Raw genomic sequence first — 18,291 nt, forward strand, 5'->3', positions numbered from 1 at the left:
TTGCTTGTTAGGATGATGGTTACCATAGTTTCGAGAATATGTAAGCGTATAATTAGTTTTCGATTCCTACAAAAATTTCACAAACCCCCTTCAAAGCCAAAGGGGGTAGTACACGAAAAACTTGCAAAATTTGAAAGTACCATAACTCTTTCAAATGGTGCCCGATTTTTAAGATTCTTTGCTTGTTAGGATGATGGTTACCATAGTTTCGAGAATATGTAGGCGTATAATTAGTTTTAGATCCCTACAAAAATTTCACAAACCCCCTTCAAAGCCAAAGGGGGTAGTACACGAAAAACTTGAAAAATTTGAAAGTACCATAACTCTTTCAAATGGTGCCCGATTTTTAAGATTCTTCGCTTGTTAGGATGATGGTCACCATAGTTTCGAGAATATGTAGGCGTGTAATTAGTTTTTGATCCCTACAAAAATTTCGCAAATTCCCTTTAAAGCCAAAGGGGGTAGTACACGAAAAACTTGAAAAATTTGAAAGTACCATAACTCTTTCAAATGGTGCCCGATTTTTAAGATTCTTTGCTTGTTAGGATGACGGTCACCATAGTTTCGAGAATATGTAAGAGTATAATTAGTTTTCGATCCCTACAAAAATTTCGCAAATTCCCTTTAAAGCCAAAGGGGGTAGTACACGAAAAACTTGCAAAATTTGAAAGTACCATAACTCTTTCAAATGGTGCCCGATTTTTAAGATTCTTCGCTTGTTAGGATGATGGTTACCATAGTTTCGAGAATATGTAGGCGTATAATTAGTTTTCGATCCCTACAAAAATTTCACAAACCCCCTTCAAAGCCAAAGGGGTTAGTACACGAAAAACTTGCAAAATTTGAAAGTACCATAACTCTTTCAAATGGTGCCCGATTTTTAAGATTCTTCGCTTGTTAGGATGATGGTTACCATAGTTTCGAGAATATGTAGGCGTGTAATTAGTTTTAGATCCCTACAAAAATTTCACAAATCCCCTTCAAAGCCGAAGGGGTTAGTACACGAAAAACTTGCAAAATTTGAAAGTACCATAACTCTTTCAAATGGTGCCCGATTTTTAAGATTCTTCGCTTGTTAGGATGATGGTTACCATAGTTTCGAGAATATGTAGGCGTGTAATTAGTTTTAGATCCCTACAAAAATTTCACAAATCCCCTTCAAAGCCGAAGGGGTTAGTACACGAAAAACTTGCAAAATTTGAAAGTACCATAACTCTTTCAAATGGTGCCCGATTTTTAAGATTCTTCGCTTGTTAGGATGATGGTTACCATAGTTTCGAGAATATGTAGGCGTGTAATTAGTTTTAGATCCCTACAAAAATTTCACAAATCCCCTTCAAAGCCGAAGGGGTTAGTACACGAAAAACTTGCAAAATTTGAAAGTACCATAACTCTTTCAAATGGTGCCCGATTTTTAAGATTCTTTGCTTGTTAGGATGATGGTCACCATAGTTTCGAGAATATGTAAGCGTATAATTAGTTTTTGATCCCTACAAAAATTTCGCAAATTCCCTTTAAAGCCAAAGGGGGTAGTACACGAAAAACTTGCAAAATTTGAAAGTACCATAACTCTTTCAAATGGTGCCCGATTTTTAAGATTCTTCGCTTGTTAGGATGATGGTTACCATAGTTTCGAGAATATGTAGGCGTGTAATTAGTTTTAGATCCCTACAAAAATTTCACAAACCCCCTTCAAAGCCAAAGGGGGTAGTACACGAAAAACTTGCAAAATTTGAAAGTACCATAACTCTTTCAAATGGTGCCCGATTTTTAAGATTCTTCGCTTGTTAGGATGATGGTTACCATAGTTTCGAGAATATGTAGGCGTGTAATTAGTTTTCGATCCCTACAAAAATTTCACAAACCCCCTTCAAAGCCAAAGGGGGTAGTACACGAAAAACTTGCAAAATTTGAAAGTACCATAACTCTTTCAAATGGTGCCCGATTTTTAAGATTATTTGCTTTTTAGGATGATGGTTACCATATTTTCGAGAATATGTAAGCGTATAATTAGTTTTCGATCCCTACAAAAATTTCACAAACCCCCTTCAAAGCCAAAGGGGGTAGTACACGAAAAACTTGCAAAATTTGAAAGTACCATAACTCTTTCAAATGGTGCCCGATTTTTAAGATTCTTCGCTTGTTAGGATGATGGTTACCATAGTTTCGAGAATATGTAAGCGTATAATTAGTTTTCGATCCCTACAAAAATTTCGCAAACCCCCTTCAAAGCCAAAGGGGGTAGTACACGAAAAACTTGCAAAATTTGAAAGTACCATAACTCTTTCAAATGGTGTCCGATTTTTAAGATTCTTTGCTTGTTAGGATGATGGTTACCATAGTTTCGATAATATGTAAGCGTATAATTAGTTTTCGATCCCTACAAAAATTTCACAAACCCCCTTCAAAGCCAAATGGGGTAGTACACGAAAAACTTGCAAAATTTGAAAGTACCATAACTCTTTCAAATGGTGCCCGATTTTTAAGATTCTTTGCTTGTTAGGATGATGGTCACCATAGTTTCGATAATATGTAAGCGTATAATTAGTTTTTGATCCCTACAAAAATTTCGCAAATTCCCTTTAAAGCCAAAGGGGGTAGTACACGAAAAACTTGCAAAATTTGAAAGTACCATAACTCTTTCAAATGGTGCCCGATTTTTAAGATTCTTCGCTTGTTAGGATGATGGTTACCATAGTTTCGAGAATATGTAGGCGTGTAATTAGTTTTCGATCCCTACAAAAATTTCACAAACCCCCTTCAAAGCCAAAGGGGGTAGTACACGAAAAACTTGCAAAATTTGAAAGTACCATAACTCTTTCAAATGGTGCCCGATTTTTAAGATTCTTCGCTTGTTAGGATGATGGTTACCATAGTTTCGAGAATATGTAGGCGTATAATTAGTTTTCGATCCCTACAAAAATTTCACAAACCCCCTTCAAAGCCAAAGGGGTTAGTACACGAAAAACTTGCAAAATTTGAAAGTACCATAACTCTTTCAAATGGTGCCCGATTTTTAAGATTCTTCGCTTGTTAGGATGATGGTTACCATAGTTTCGAGAATATGTAGGCGTATAATTAGTTTTCGATCCCTACAAAAATTTCACAAACCCCCTTCAAAGCCAAAGGGGTTAGTACACGAAAAACTTGCAAAATTTGAAAGTACCATAACTCTTTCAAATGGTGCCCGATTTTTAAGATTCTTTGCTTGTTAGGATGATGGTTACCATATTTTCGAGAATATGTAAGCGTATAATTAGTTTTCGATCCCTACAAAAATTTCACAAACCCCCTTCAAAGCCAAAGGGGGTAGTACACGAAAAACTTGCAAAATTTGAAAGTACCATAACTCTTTCAAATGGTGCCCGATTTTTAAGATTCTTTGCTTGTTAGGATGATGGTTACCATATTTTCGAGAATATGTAAGCGTATAATTAGTTTTCGATCCCTACAAAAATTTCACAAACCCCCTTCAAAGCCAAAGGGGGTAGTACACGAAAAACTTGCAAAATTTGAAAGTACCATAACTCTTTCAAATGGTGCCCGATTTTTAAGATTATTTTCTTTTTAGGATGATGGTTACCATATTTTCGAGAATATGTAAGCGTATAATTAGTTTTCGATCCCTACAAAAATTTCGCAAACCCCCTTCAAAGCCAAAGGGGGTAGTACACGAAAAACTTGCAAAATTTGAAAGTACCATAACTCTTTCAAATGGTGCCCGATTTTTAAGATTCTTCGCTTGTTAGGATGATGGTTACCATAGTTTCGAGAATATGTAAGCGTATAATTAGTTTTCGATCCCTACAAAAATTTCGCAAACCCCCTTCAAAGCCAAAGGGGGTAGTACACGAAAAACTTGCAAAATTTGAAAGTACCATAACTCTTTCAAATGGTGTCCGATTTTTAAGATTCTTTGCTTGTTAGGATGATGGTCACCATAGTTTCGATAATATGTAAGCGTATAATTAGTTTTCGATCCCTACAAAAATTTCGCAAATTCCCTTCAAAGCCAAATGGGGTAGTACACGAAAAACTTGCAAAATTTGAAAGTACCATAACTCTTTCAAATGGTGCCCGATTTTTACGATTCTTTGCTTGTTAGGATGATGGTTACCATAGTTTCGAGAATATGTAAGCGTATAATTAGTTTTTGATCCCTACAAAAATTTCACAAACCCCCTTCAAAACCAAAGGGGGTAGTACACGAAAAACTTGCAAAATTTGAAAGTACCATAACTCTTTCAAATGGTGCCCGATTTTTAAGATTCTTCGCTTGTTAGGATGATGGTTACCATAGTTTCGAGAATATGTAGGCGTGTAATTAGTTTTCGATCCCTACAAAAATTTCACAAACCCCCTTCAAAGCCAAAGGGGGTAGTACACGAAAAACTTGCAAAATTTGAAAGTACCATAACTCTTTCAAATGGTGCCCGATTTTTAAGATTCTTCGCTTGTTAGGATGATGGTTACCATAGTTTCGAGAATATGTAGGCGTATAATTAGTTTTCGATCCCTACAAAAATTTCACAAACCCCCTTCAAAGCCAAAGGGGTTAGTACACGAAAAACTTGCAAAATTTGAAAGTACCATAACTCTTTCAAATGGTGCCCGATTTTTAAGATTCTTTGCTTGTTAGGATGATGGTTACCATAGTTTCGAGAATATGTAAGCGTATAATTAGTTTTCGATTCCTACAAAAATTTCACAAACCCCCTTCAAAGCCAAAGGGGGTAGTACACGAAAAACTTGCAAAATTTGAAAGTACCATAACTCTTTCAAATGGTGCCCGATTTTTAAGATTCTTTGCTTGTTAGGATGATGGTTACCATATTTTCGAGAATATGTAAGCGTATAATTAGTTTTCGATCCCTACAAAAATTTCACAAACCCCCTTCAAAGCCAAAGGGGGTAGTACACGAAAAACTTGCAAAATTTGAAAGTACCATAACTCTTTCAAATGGTGCCCGATTTTTAAGATTATTTTCTTTTTAGGATGATGGTTACCATATTTTCGAGAATATGTAAGCGTATAATTAGTTTTCGATCCCTACAAAAATTTCACAAACCCCCTTCAAAGCCAAAGGGGGTAGTACACGAAAAACTTGCAAAATTTGAAAGTACCATAACTCTTTCAAATGGTGCCCGATTTTTAAGATTCTTCGCTTGTTAGGATGATCGTTACCATAGTTTCGAGAATATGTAAGCGTATAATTAGTTTTCGATCCCTACAAAAATTTCGCAAACCCCCTTCAAAGCCAAAGGGGGTAGTACACGAAAAACTTGCAAAATTTGAAAGTACCATAACTCTTTCAAATGGTGTCCGATTTTTAAGATTCTTTGCTTGTTAGGATGATGGTTACCATAGTTTCGATAATATGTAAGCGTATAATTAGTTTTCGATCCCTACAAAAATTTCACAAACCCCCTTCAAAGCCAAATGGGGTAGTACACGAAAAACTTGCAAAATTTGAAAGTACCATAACTCTTTCAAATGGTGCCCGATTTTTAAGATTCTTTGCTTGTTAGGATGATGGTCACCATAGTTTCGATAATATGTAAGCGTATAATTAGTTTTTGATCCCTACAAAAATTTCGCAAATTCCCTTTAAAGCCAAAGGGGGTAGTACACGAAAAACTTGCAAAATTTGAAAGTACCATAACTCTTTCAAATGGTGCCCGATTTTTACGATTCTTTGCTTGTTAGGATGATGGTTACCATAGTTTCGAGAATATGTAAGCGTATAATTAGTTTTAGATCCCTACAAAAATTTCACAAACCCCCTTCAAAACCAAAGGGGGTAGTACACGAAAAACTTGCAAAATTTGAAAGTACCATAACTCTTTCAAATGGTGCCCGATTTTTAAGATTCTTCGCTTGTTAGGATGATGGTTACCATAGTTTCGAGAATATGTAGGCGTGTAATTAGTTTTCGATCCCTACAAAAATTTCACAAACCCCCTTCAAAGCCAAAGGGGGTAGTACACGAAAAACTTGCAAAATTTGAAAGTACCATAACTCTTTCAAATGGTGCCCGATTTTTAAGATTCTTCGCTTGTTAGGATGATGGTTACCATAGTTTCGAGAATATGTAGGCGTATAATTAGTTTTCGATCCCTACAAAAATTTCACAAACCCCCTTCAAAGCCAAAGGGGTTAGTACACGAAAAACTTGCAAAATTTGAAAGTACCATAACTCTTTCAAATGGTGCCCGATTTTTAAGATTCTTTGCTTGTTAGGATGATGGTTACCATAGTTTCGAGAATATGTAAGCGTATAATTAGTTTTCGATTCCTACAAAAATTTCACAAACCCCCTTCAAAGCCAAAGGGGGTAGTACACGAAAAACTTGCAAAATTTGAAAGTACCATAACTCTTTCAAATGGTGCCCGATTTTTAAGATTCTTTGCTTGTTAGGATGATGGTTACCATATTTTCGAGAATATGTAAGCGTATAATTAGTTTTCGATCCCTACAAAAATTTCACAAACCCCCTTCAAAGCCAAAGGGGGTAGTACACGAAAAACTTGCAAAATTTGAAAGTACCATAACTCTTTCAAATGGTGCCCGATTTTTAAGATTATTTGCTTTTTAGGATGATGGTTACCATATTTTCGAGAATATGTAAGCGTATAATTAGTTTTCGATCCCTACAAAAATTTCACAAACCCCCTTCAAAGCCAAAGGGGGTAGTACACGAAAAACTTGCAAAATTTGAAAGTACCATAACTCTTTCAAATGGTGCCCGATTTTTAAGATTCTTTGCTTGTTAGGATGATGGTTACCATAGTTTCGAGAATATGTAAGCGTATAATTAGTTTTCGATCCCTACAAAAATTTCACAAACCCCCTTCAAAGCCAAAGGGGGTAGTACACGAAAAACTAGCAAAATTTGAAAGTACCATAACTCTTTCAAATGGTGCCCCATTTTTAAGATTCTTTGCTTGTTAGGATGATGGTTACCATATTTTCGAGAATATGTAAGCGTATAATTAGTTTTCGATCCCTACAAAAATTTCACAAACCCCCTTCAAAGCCAAAGGGGGTAGTACACGAAAAACTTGCAAAATTTGAAAGTACCATAACTATTTCAAATGGTGCCCGATTTTTAAGATTCTTCGCTTGTTAGGATGATGGTTACCATAGTTTCAAGAATATGTAGGCGTGTAATTAGTTTTAGATCCCTACAAAAATTTCACAAATCCCCTTCAAAGCCAAAGGGGTTAGTACACGAAAAACTTGCAAAATTTGAAAGTACCATAACTCTTTCAAATGGTGCCCGATTTTTAAGATTCTTTGCTTGTTAGGATGATGGTCACCATAGTTTCGAGAATATGTAAGCGTATAATTAGTTTTTGATCCCTACAAAAATTTCGCAAATTCCCTTTAAAGCCAAAGGGGGTAGTACACGAAAAACTTGCAAAATTTGAAAGTACCATAACTCTTTCAAATGGTGCCCGATTTTTAAGATTATTTGCTTTTTAGGATGATGGTTACCATATTTTCGAGAATATGTAAGCGTATAATTAGTTTTCGATCCCTACAAAAATTTCACAAACCCCCTTCAAAGCCAAAGGGGGTAGTACACGAAAAACTTGCAAAATTTGAAAGTACCATAACTCTTTCAAATGGTGCCCGATTTTTAAGATTCTTTGCTTGTTAGGATGATGGTTACCATAGTTTCGAGAATATGTAAGCGTATAATTAGTTTTCGATCCCTACAAAAATTTCACAAACCCCCTTCAAAGCCAAAGGGGGTAGTACACGAAAAACTAGCAAAATTTGAAAGTACCATAACTCTTTCAAATGGTGCCCCATTTTTAAGATTCTTTGCTTGTTAGGATGATGGTTACCATATTTTCGAGAATATGTAAGCGTATAATTAGTTTTCGATCCCTACAAAAATTTCACAAACCCCCTTCAAAGCCAAAGGGGGTAGTACACGAAAAACTTGCAAAATTTGAAAGTACCATAACTATTTCAAATGGTGCCCGATTTTTAAGATTCTTCGCTTGTTAGGATGATGGTTACCATAGTTTCAAGAATATGTAGGCGTGTAATTAGTTTTAGATCCCTACAAAAATTTCACAAATCCCCTTCAAAGCCAAAGGGGTTAGTACACGAAAAACTTGCAAAATTTGAAAGTACCATAACTCTTTCAAATGGTGCCCGATTTTTAAGATTCTTTGCTTGTTAGGATGATGGTCACCATAGTTTCGAGAATATGTAAGCGTATAATTAGTTTTTGATCCCTACAAAAATTTCGCAAATTCCCTTTAAAGCCAAAGGGGGTAGTACACGAAAAACTTGCAAAATTTGAAAGTACCATAACTCTTTCAAATGGTGCCCGATTTTTAAGATTCCTTGCTTGTTAGGATGATGGTTACCATAGTTTCGAGAATATGTAAGCGTATAATTAGTTTTAGATCCCTACAAAAATTTCACAAACCCCCTTCAAAACCAAAGGGGGTAGTACACGAAAAACTTGCAAAATTTGAAAGTACCATAACTCTTTCAAATGGTGCCCGATTTTTAAGATTCTTTGCTTGTTAGGATGATGGTCACCATAGTTTCGATAATATGTAAGCGTATAATTAGTTTTTGATCCCTACAAAAATTTCGCAAATTCCCTTTAAAGCCAAAGGGGGTAGTACACGAAAAACTTGCAAAATTTGAAAGTACCATAACTCTTTCAAATGGTGCCCGATTTTTACGATTCTTTGCTTGTTAGGATGATGGTTACCATAGTTTCGAGAATATGTAAGCGTATAATTAGTTTTAGATCCCTACAAAAATTTCACAAACCCCCTTCAAAACCAAAGAGGGTAGTACACGAAAAACTTGCAAAATTTGAAAGTACCATAACTCTTTCAAATGGTGCCCGATTTTTAAGATTCTTTGCTTGTTAGGATGATGGTCACCATAGTTTCGATAATATGTAAGCGTATAATTAGTTTTCGATCCCTACAAAAATTTCACAAACCCCCTTCAAAGCCAAAGGGGGTAGTACACGAAAAACTAGCAAAATTTGAAAGTACCATAACTCTTTCAAATGGTGCCCGATTTTTAAGATTCTTTGCTTGTTAGGATGATGGTTACCATAGTTTCGAGAATATGTAAGCGTATAATTAGTTTTCGATCCCTACAAAAATTTCACAAACCCCCTTCAAAGCCAAAGGGGGTAGTACACGAAAAACTAGCAAAATTTGAAAGTACCATAACTCTTTCAAATGGTGCCCCATTTTTAAGATTCTTTGCTTGTTAGGATGATGGTTACCATATTTTCGAGAATATGTAAGCGTATAATTAGTTTTCGAACCCTACAAAAATTTCACAAACCCCCTTCAAAGCCAAAGGGGGTAGTACACGAAAAACTTGCAAAATTTGAAAGTACCATAACTCTTTCAAATGGTGCCCGATTTTTAAGATTCTTCGCTTGTTAGGATGATGGTTACCATAGTTTCGAGAATATGTAGGCGTGTAATTAGTTTTAGATCCCTACAAAAATTTCACAAATCCCCTTCAAAGCCAAAGGGGTTAGTACACGAAAAACTTGCAAAATTTGAAAGTACCATAACTCTTTCAAATGGTGCCCGATTTTTAAGATTCTTCGCTTGTTAGGATGATGGTTACCATATTTTCGAGAATATGTAAGCTTATAATTAGTTTTCGATCCCTACAAAAATTTCACAAACCCCCTTCAAAGCCAAAGGGGGTAGTACACGAAAAACTTGCAAAATTTGAAAGTACCATAACTCTTTCAAATGGTGCCCGATATTTAAGATTCTTCGCTTGTTAGGATGATGGTTACCATAGTTTCGAGAATATGTAGGCGTGTAATTAGTTTTAGATCCCTACAAAAATTTCACAAATCCCCTTCAAAGCCAAAGGGGGTTAGTACACGAAAAACTTGCAAAATTTGAAAGTACCATAACTCTTTCAAATGGTGCCCGATTTTTACGATTCTTTGCTTGTTAGGATGATGGTTACCATAGTTTCGAGAATATGTAAGCGTATAATTAGTTTTAGATCCCTACAAAAATTTCACAAACCCCCTTCAAAACCAAAGAGGGTAGTACACGAAAAACTTGCAAAATTTGAAAGTACCATAACTCTTTCAAATGGTGCCCGATTTTTAAGATTCTTTGCTTGTTAGGATGATGGTCACCATAGTTTCGATAATATGTAAGCGTATAATTAGTTTTCGATCCCTACAAAAATTTCACAAACCCCCTTCAAAGCCAAAGGGGGTAGTACACGAAAAACTAGCAAAATTTGAAAGTACCATAACTCTTTCAAATGGTGCCCGATTTTTAAGATTCTTTGCTTGTTAGGATGATGGTTACCATAGTTTCGAGAATATGTAAGCGTATAATTAGTTTTCGATCCCTACAAAAATTTCACAAACCCCCTTCAAAGCCAAAGGGGGTAGTACACGAAAAACTAGCAAAATTTGAAAGTACCATAACTCTTTCAAATGGTGCCCCATTTTTAAGATTCTTTGCTTGTTAGGATGATGGTTACCATATTTTCGAGAATATGTAAGCGTATAATTAGTTTTCGAACCCTACAAAAATTTCACAAACCCCCTTCAAAGCCAAAGGGGGTAGTACACGAAAAACTTGCAAAATTTGAAAGTACCATAACTCTTTCAAATGGTGCCCGATTTTTAAGATTCTTCGCTTGTTAGGATGATGGTTACCATAGTTTCGAGAATATGTAGGCGTGTAATTAGTTTTAGATCCCTACAAAAATTTCACAAATCCCCTTCAAAGCCAAAGGGGTTAGTACACGAAAAACTTGCAAAATTTGAAAGTACCATAACTCTTTCAAATGGTGCCCGATTTTTAAGATTCTTCGCTTGTTAGGATGATGGTTACCATATTTTCGAGAATATGTAAGCTTATAATTAGTTTTCGATCCCTACAAAAATTTCACAAACCCCCTTCAAAGCCAAAGGGGGTAGTACACGAAAAACTTGCAAAATTTGAAAGTACCATAACTCTTTCAAATGGTGCCCGATATTTAAGATTCTTCGCTTGTTAGGATGATGGTTACCATAGTTTCGAGAATATGTAGGCGTGTAATTAGTTTTAGATCCCTACAAAAATTTCACAAATCCCCTTCAAAGCCAAAGGGGGTTAGTACACGAAAAACTTGCAAAATTTGAAAGTACCATAACTCTTTCAAATGGTGCCCGATTTTTAAGATTCTTTGCTTGTTAGGATGATGGTCACCATAGTTTCGAGAATATGTAAGCGTATAATTAGTTTTAGATCCCTTCAAAAATTTCACAAACCCCCTTCAAAGCCAAAGGGGGTAGTACACGAAAAACTTGCAAAATTTGAAAGTACCATAACTCTTTCAAATGGTGCCCTATTTTTAAGATTCTTTGCTTGTTAGGATGATGGTTACCATAGTTTCGAGAATATGTAAGCGTATAATTAGTTTTCGATCCCTAAAAAAATTTCACAAACCCCCTTCAAAGCCAAAGGGGGTAGTACACGAAAAACTAGCAAAATTTGAAAGTACCATAACTCTTTCAAATGGTGCCCCATTTTTAAGATTCTTTGCTTGTTAGGATGATGGTTACCATATTTTCGAGAATATGTAAGCGTATAATTAGTTTTCGATCCCTACAAAAATTTCACAAACCCCCTTCAAAGCCAAAGGGGGTAGTACACGAAAAACTTGCAAAATTTGAAAGTACCATAACTATTTCAAATGGTGCCCGATTTTTAAGATTCTTCGCTTGTTAGGATGATGGTTACCATAGTTTCGAGAATATGTAGGCGTGTAATTAGTTTTAGATCCCTACAAAAATTTCACAAATCCCCTTCAAAGCCAAAGGGGTTAGTACACGAAAAACTTGCAAAATTTGAAAGTACCATAACTCTTTCAAATGGTGCCCGATTTTTAAGATTCTTTGCTTGTTAGGATGATGGTCACCATAGTTTCGAGAATATGTAAGCGTATAATTAGTTTTTGATCCCTACAAAAATTTCGCAAATTCCCTTTAAAGCCAAAGGGGGTAGTACACGAAAAACTTGCAAAATTTGAAAGTACCATAACTCTTTCAAATGGTGCCCGATTTTTAAGATTCCTTGCTTGTTAGGATGATGGTTACCATAGTTTCGAGAATATGTAAGCGTATAATTAGTTTTAGATCCCTACAAAAATTTCACAAACCCCCTTCAAAACCAAAGGGGGTAGTACACGAAAAACTTGCAAAATTTGAAAGTACCATAACTCTTTCAAATGGTGCCCGATTTTTAAGATTCTTTGCTTGTTAGGATGATGGTCACCATAGTTTCGATAATATGTAAGCGTATAATTAGTTTTTGATCCCTACAAAAATTTCGCAAATTCCCTTTAAAGCCAAAGGGGGTAGTACACGAAAAACTTGCAAAATTTGAAAGTACCATAACTCTTTCAAATGGTGCCCGATTTTTACGATTCTTTGCTTGTTAGGATGATGGTTACCATAGTTTCGAGAATATGTAAGCGTATAATTAGTTTTAGATCCCTACAAAAATTTCACAAACCCCCTTCAAAACCAAAGAGGGTAGTACACGAAAAACTTGCAAAATTTGAAAGTACCATAACTCTTTCAAATGGTGCCCGATTTTTAAGATTCTTTGCTTGTTAGGATGATGGTCACCATAGTTTCGATAATATGTAAGCGTATAATTAGTTTTCGATCCCTACAAAAATTTCACAAACCCCCTTCAAAGCCAAAGGGGGTAGTACACGAAAAACTAGCAAAATTTGAAAGTACCATAACTCTTTCAAATGGTGCCCGATTTTTAAGATTCTTTGCTTGTTAGGATGATGGTTACCATAGTTTCGAGAATATGTAAGCGTATAATTAGTTTTCGATCCCTACAAAAATTTCACAAACCCCCTTCAAAGCCAAAGGGGGTAGTACACGAAAAACTAGCAAAATTTGAAAGTACCATAACTCTTTCAAATGGTGCCCCATTTTTAAGATTCTTTGCTTGTTAGGATGATGGTTACCATATTTTCGAGAATATGTAAGCGTATAATTAGTTTTCGAACCCTACAAAAATTTCACAAACCCCCTTCAAAGCCAAAGGGGGTAGTACACGAAAAACTTGCAAAATTTGAAAGTACCATAACTCTTTCAAATGGTGCCCGATTTTTAAGATTCTTCGCTTGTTAGGATGATGGTTACCATAGTTTCGAGAATATGTAGGCGTGTAATTAGTTTTAGATCCCTACAAAAATTTCACAAATCCCCTTCAAAGCCAAAGGGGTTAGTACACGAAAAACTTGCAAAATTTGAAAGTACCATAACTCTTTCAAATGGTGCCCGATTTTTAAGATTCTTCGCTTGTTAGGATGATGGTTACCATATTTTCGAGAATATGTAAGCTTATAATTAGTTTTCGATCCCTACAAAAATTTCACAAACCCCCTTCAAAGCCAAAGGGGGTAGTACACGAAAAACTTGCAAAATTTGAAAGTACCATAACTCTTTCAAATGGTGCCCGATATTTAAGATTCTTCGCTTGTTAGGATGATGGTTACCATAGTTTCGAGAATATGTAGGCGTGTAATTAGTTTTAGATCCCTACAAAAATTTCACAAATCCCCTTCAAAGCCAAAGGGGGTTAGTACACGAAAAACTTGCAAAATTTGAAAGTACCATAACTCTTTCAAATGGTGCCCGATTTTTACGATTCTTTGCTTGTTAGGATGATGGTTACCATAGTTTCGAGAATATGTAAGCGTATAATTAGTTTTAGATCCCTACAAAAATTTCACAAACCCCCTTCAAAACCAAAGAGGGTAGTACACGAAAAACTTGCAAAATTTGAAAGTACCATAACTCTTTCAAATGGTGCCCGATTTTTAAGATTCTTTGCTTGTTAGGATGATGGTCACCATAGTTTCGATAATATGTAAGCGTATAATTAGTTTTCGATCCCTACAAAAATTTCACAAACCCCCTTCAAAGCCAAAGGGGGTAGTACACGAAAAACTAGCAAAATTTGAAAGTACCATAACTCTTTCAAATGGTGCCCGATTTTTAAGATTCTTTGCTTGTTAGGATGATGGTTACCATAGTTTCGAGAATATGTAAGCGTATAATTAGTTTTCGATCCCTACAAAAATTTCACAAACCCCCTTCAAAGCCAAAGGGGGTAGTACACGAAAAACTAGCAAAATTTGAAAGTACCATAACTCTTTCAAATGGTGCCCCATTTTTAAGATTCTTTGCTTGTTAGGATGATGGTTACCATATTTTCGAGAATATGTAAGCGTATAATTAGTTTTCGAACCCTACAAAAATTTCACAAACCCCCTTCAAAGCCAAAGGGGGTAGTACACGAAAAACTTGCAAAATTTGAAAGTACCATAACTCTTTCAAATGGTGCCCGATTTTTAAGATTCTTCGCTTGTTAGGATGATGGTTACCATAGTTTCGAGAATATGTAGGCGTGTAATTAGTTTTAGATCCCTACAAAAATTTCACAAATCCCCTTCAAAGCCAAAGGGGTTAGTACACGAAAAACTTGCAAAATTTGAAAGTACCATAACTCTTTCAAATGGTGCCCGATTTTTAAGATTCTTCGCTTGTTAGGATGATGGTTACCATATTTTCGAGAATATGTAAGCTTATAATTAGTTTTCGATCCCTACAAAAATTTCACAAACCCCCTTCAAAGCCAAAGGGGGTAGTACACGAAAAACTTGCAAAATTTGAAAGTACCATAACTCTTTCAAATGGTGCCCGATATTTAAGATTCTTCGCTTGTTAGGATGATGGTTACCATAGTTTCGAGAATATGTAGGCGTGTAATTAGTTTTAGATCCCTACAAAAATTTCACAAATCCCCTTCAAAGCCAAAGGGGGTTAGTACACGAAAAACTTGCAAAATTTGAAAGTACCATAACTCTTTCAAATGGTGCCCGATTTTTAAGATTCTTTGCTTGTTAGGATGATGGTCACCATAGTTTCGAGAATATGTAAGCGTATAATTAGTTTTAGATCCCTTCAAAAATTTCACAAACCCCCTTCAAAGCCAAAGGGGGTAGTACACGAAAAACTTGCAAAATTTGAAAGTACCATAACTCTTTCAAATGGTGCCCTATTTTTAAGATTCTTTGCTTGTTAGGATGATGGTTACCATAGTTTCGAGAATATGTAAGCGTATAATTAGTTTTCGATCCCTAAAAAAATTTCACAAACCCCCTTCAAAGCCAAAGGGGGTAGTACACGAAAAACTAGCAAAATTTGAAAGTACCATAACTCTTTCAAATGGTGCCCCATTTTTAAGATTCTTTGCTTGTTAGGATGATGGTTACCATATTTTCGAGAATATGTAAGCGTATAATTAGTTTTCGATCCCTACAAAAATTTCACAAACCCCCTTCAAAGCCAAAGGGGGTAGTACACGAAAAACTTGCAAAATTTGAAAGTACCATAACTATTTCAAATGGTGCCCGATTTTTAAGATTCTTCGCTTGTTAGGATGATGGTTACCATAGTTTCGAGAATATGTAGGCGTGTAATTAGTTTTAGATCCCTACAAAAATTTCACAAATCCCCTTCAAAGCCAAAGGGGTTAGTACACGAAAAACTTGCAAAATTTGAAAGTACCATAACTCTTTCAAATGGTGCCCGATTTTTAAGATTCTTTGCTTGTTAGGATGATGGTCACCATAGTTTCGAGAATATGTAAGCGTATAATTAGTTTTTGATCTCTACAAAAATTTCGCAAATTCCCTTTAAAGCCAAAGGGGGTAGTACACGAAAAACTTGCAAAATTTGAAAGTACCATAACTCTTTCAAATGGTGCCCGATTTTTAAGATTCCTTGCTTGTTAGGATGATGGTTACCATAGTTTCGAGAATATGTAAGCGTATAATTAGTTTTAGATCCCTACAAAAATTTCACAAACCCCCTTCAAAGCCAAAGGGGGTAGTACACGAAAAACTTGCAAAATTTGAAAGTACCATAACTCTTTCAAATGGTGCCCGATTTTTAAGATTCTTCGCTTGTTAGGATGATGGTTACCATAGTTTCGAGAATATGTAGGCGTGTAATTAGTTTTAGATCCCTACAAAAATTTCACAAATCCCCTTCAAAGCCAAAGGGGTTAGTACACGAAAAACTTGCAAAATTTGAAAGTACCATAACTCTTTCAAATGGTGCCCGATTTTTAAGATTCTTCGCTTGTTAGGATGATGGTTACCATATTTTCGAGAATATGTAAGCGTATAATTAGTTTTCGATCCCTACAAAAATTTCACAAACCCCCTTCAAAGCCAAAGGGGGTAGTACACGAAAAACTTGCAAAATTTGAAAGTACCATAACTCTTTCAAATGGTACCCGATTTTTAAGATTCTTCGCTTGTTAGGATGATGGTTACCATAGTTTCGAGAATATGTAGGCGTGTAATTAGTTTTAGATCCCTACAAAAATTTCACAAATCCCCTTCAAAGCCAAAGGGGGTTAGTACACGAAAAACTTGCAAAATTTGAAAGTACCATAACTCTTTCAAATGGTGCCCGATTTTTAAGATTCTTTGCTTGTTAGGATGATGGTCACCATAGTTTCGAGAATATGTAAGCGTATAATTAGTTTTAGATCCCTACAAAAATTTCACAAACCCCCTTCAAAGCCAAAGGGGGTAGTACACGAAAAACTTGCAAAATTTGAAAGTACCATAACTCTTTCAAATGGTGCCCAATTTTTAAGATTCTTCGCTTGTTAGGATGATGGTTACCATAGTTTCGAGAATATGTAGGCGTATAATTAGTTTTAGATCCCTACAAAAATTTCACAAATCCCCTTCAAAGCCAAAGGGGTTAGTACACGAAAAACTTGAAAAATTTGAAAGTACCATAACTCTTTCAAATGGTGCCCGATTTTTAAGATTCTTTGCTTGTTAGGATGATGGTCACCATAGTTTCGAGAATATGTAAGCGTATAATTAGTTTTTGATCCCTACAAAAATTTCGCAAATTCCCTTTAAAGCCAAAGGGGGTAGTACACGAAAAACTTGCAAAATTTGAAAGTACCATAACTCTTTCAAATGGTGCCCGATTTTTAAGATTCTTTGCTTGTTAGGATGATGGTCACCATAGTTTCGAGAATATGTAAGCGTATAATTAGTTTTTGATCCCTACAAAAATTTCGCAAATTCCCTTTAAAGCCAAAGGGGGTAGTACACGAAAAACTTGCAAAATTTGAAAGTACCATAACTCTTTCAAATGGTGCCCTATTTTTAAGATTCTTTGCTTGTTAGGATGATGGTTACCATAGTTTCGAGAATATGTAAGCGTATAATTAGTTTTCGATCCCTACAAAAATTTCACAAACCCCCTTCAAAGCCAAAGGGGGTAGTACACGAAAAACTATCAAAATTTGAAAGTACCATAACTCTTTCAAATGGTGCCCCATTTTTAAGATTCTTTGCTTGTTAGGATGATGGTTACCATATTTTCGAGAATATGTAAGCGTATAATTAGTTTTCGATCCCTACAAAAATTTCACAAACCCCCTTCAAAGCCAAAGGGGGTAGTACACGAAAAACTTGCAAAATTTGAAAGTACCATAACTATTTCAAATGGTGCCCGATTTTTAAGATTCTTCGCTTGTTAGGATGATGGTTACCATAGTTTCGAGAATATGTAGGCGTGTAATTAGTTTTAGATCCCTACAAAAATTTCACAAATCCCCTTCAAAGCCAAAGGGGTTAGTACACGAAAAACTTGCAAAATTTGAAAGTACCATAACTCTTTCAAATGGTGCCCGATTTTTAAGATTCTTTGCTTGTTAGGATGATGGTCACCATAGTTTCGAGAATATGTAAGCGTATAATTAGTTTTTGATCCCTACAAAAATTTCGCAAATTCCCTTTAAAGCCAAAGGGGGTAGTACACGAAAAACTTGCAAAATTTGAAAGTACCATAACTCTTTCAAATGGTGCCCGATTTTTAAGATTCCTTGCTTGTTAGGATGATGGTTACCATAGTTTCGAGAATATGTAAGCGTATAATTAGTTTTAGATCCCTACAAAAATTTCACAAACCCCCTTCAAAGCCAAAGGGGGTAGTACACGAAAAACTTGCAAAATTTGAAAGTACCATAACTCTTTCAAATGGTGCCCGATTTTTAAGATTCTTCGCTTGTTAGGATGATGGTTACCATAGTTTCGAGAATATGTAGGCTTGTAATTAGTTTTAGATCCCTACAAAAATTTCACAAATCCCCTTCAAAGCCAAAGGGGTTAGTACACGAAAAACTTGCAAAAT

This window comes from Urtica dioica, chromosome 5, assembly GCF_054948205.1.
Source record: "Urtica dioica subsp. dioica isolate 48M chromosome 5, U.dioica_male_clone48M_v1_H2, whole genome shotgun sequence".
Taxonomy (NCBI): Eukaryota; Viridiplantae; Streptophyta; class Magnoliopsida; order Rosales; family Urticaceae; genus Urtica; species Urtica dioica.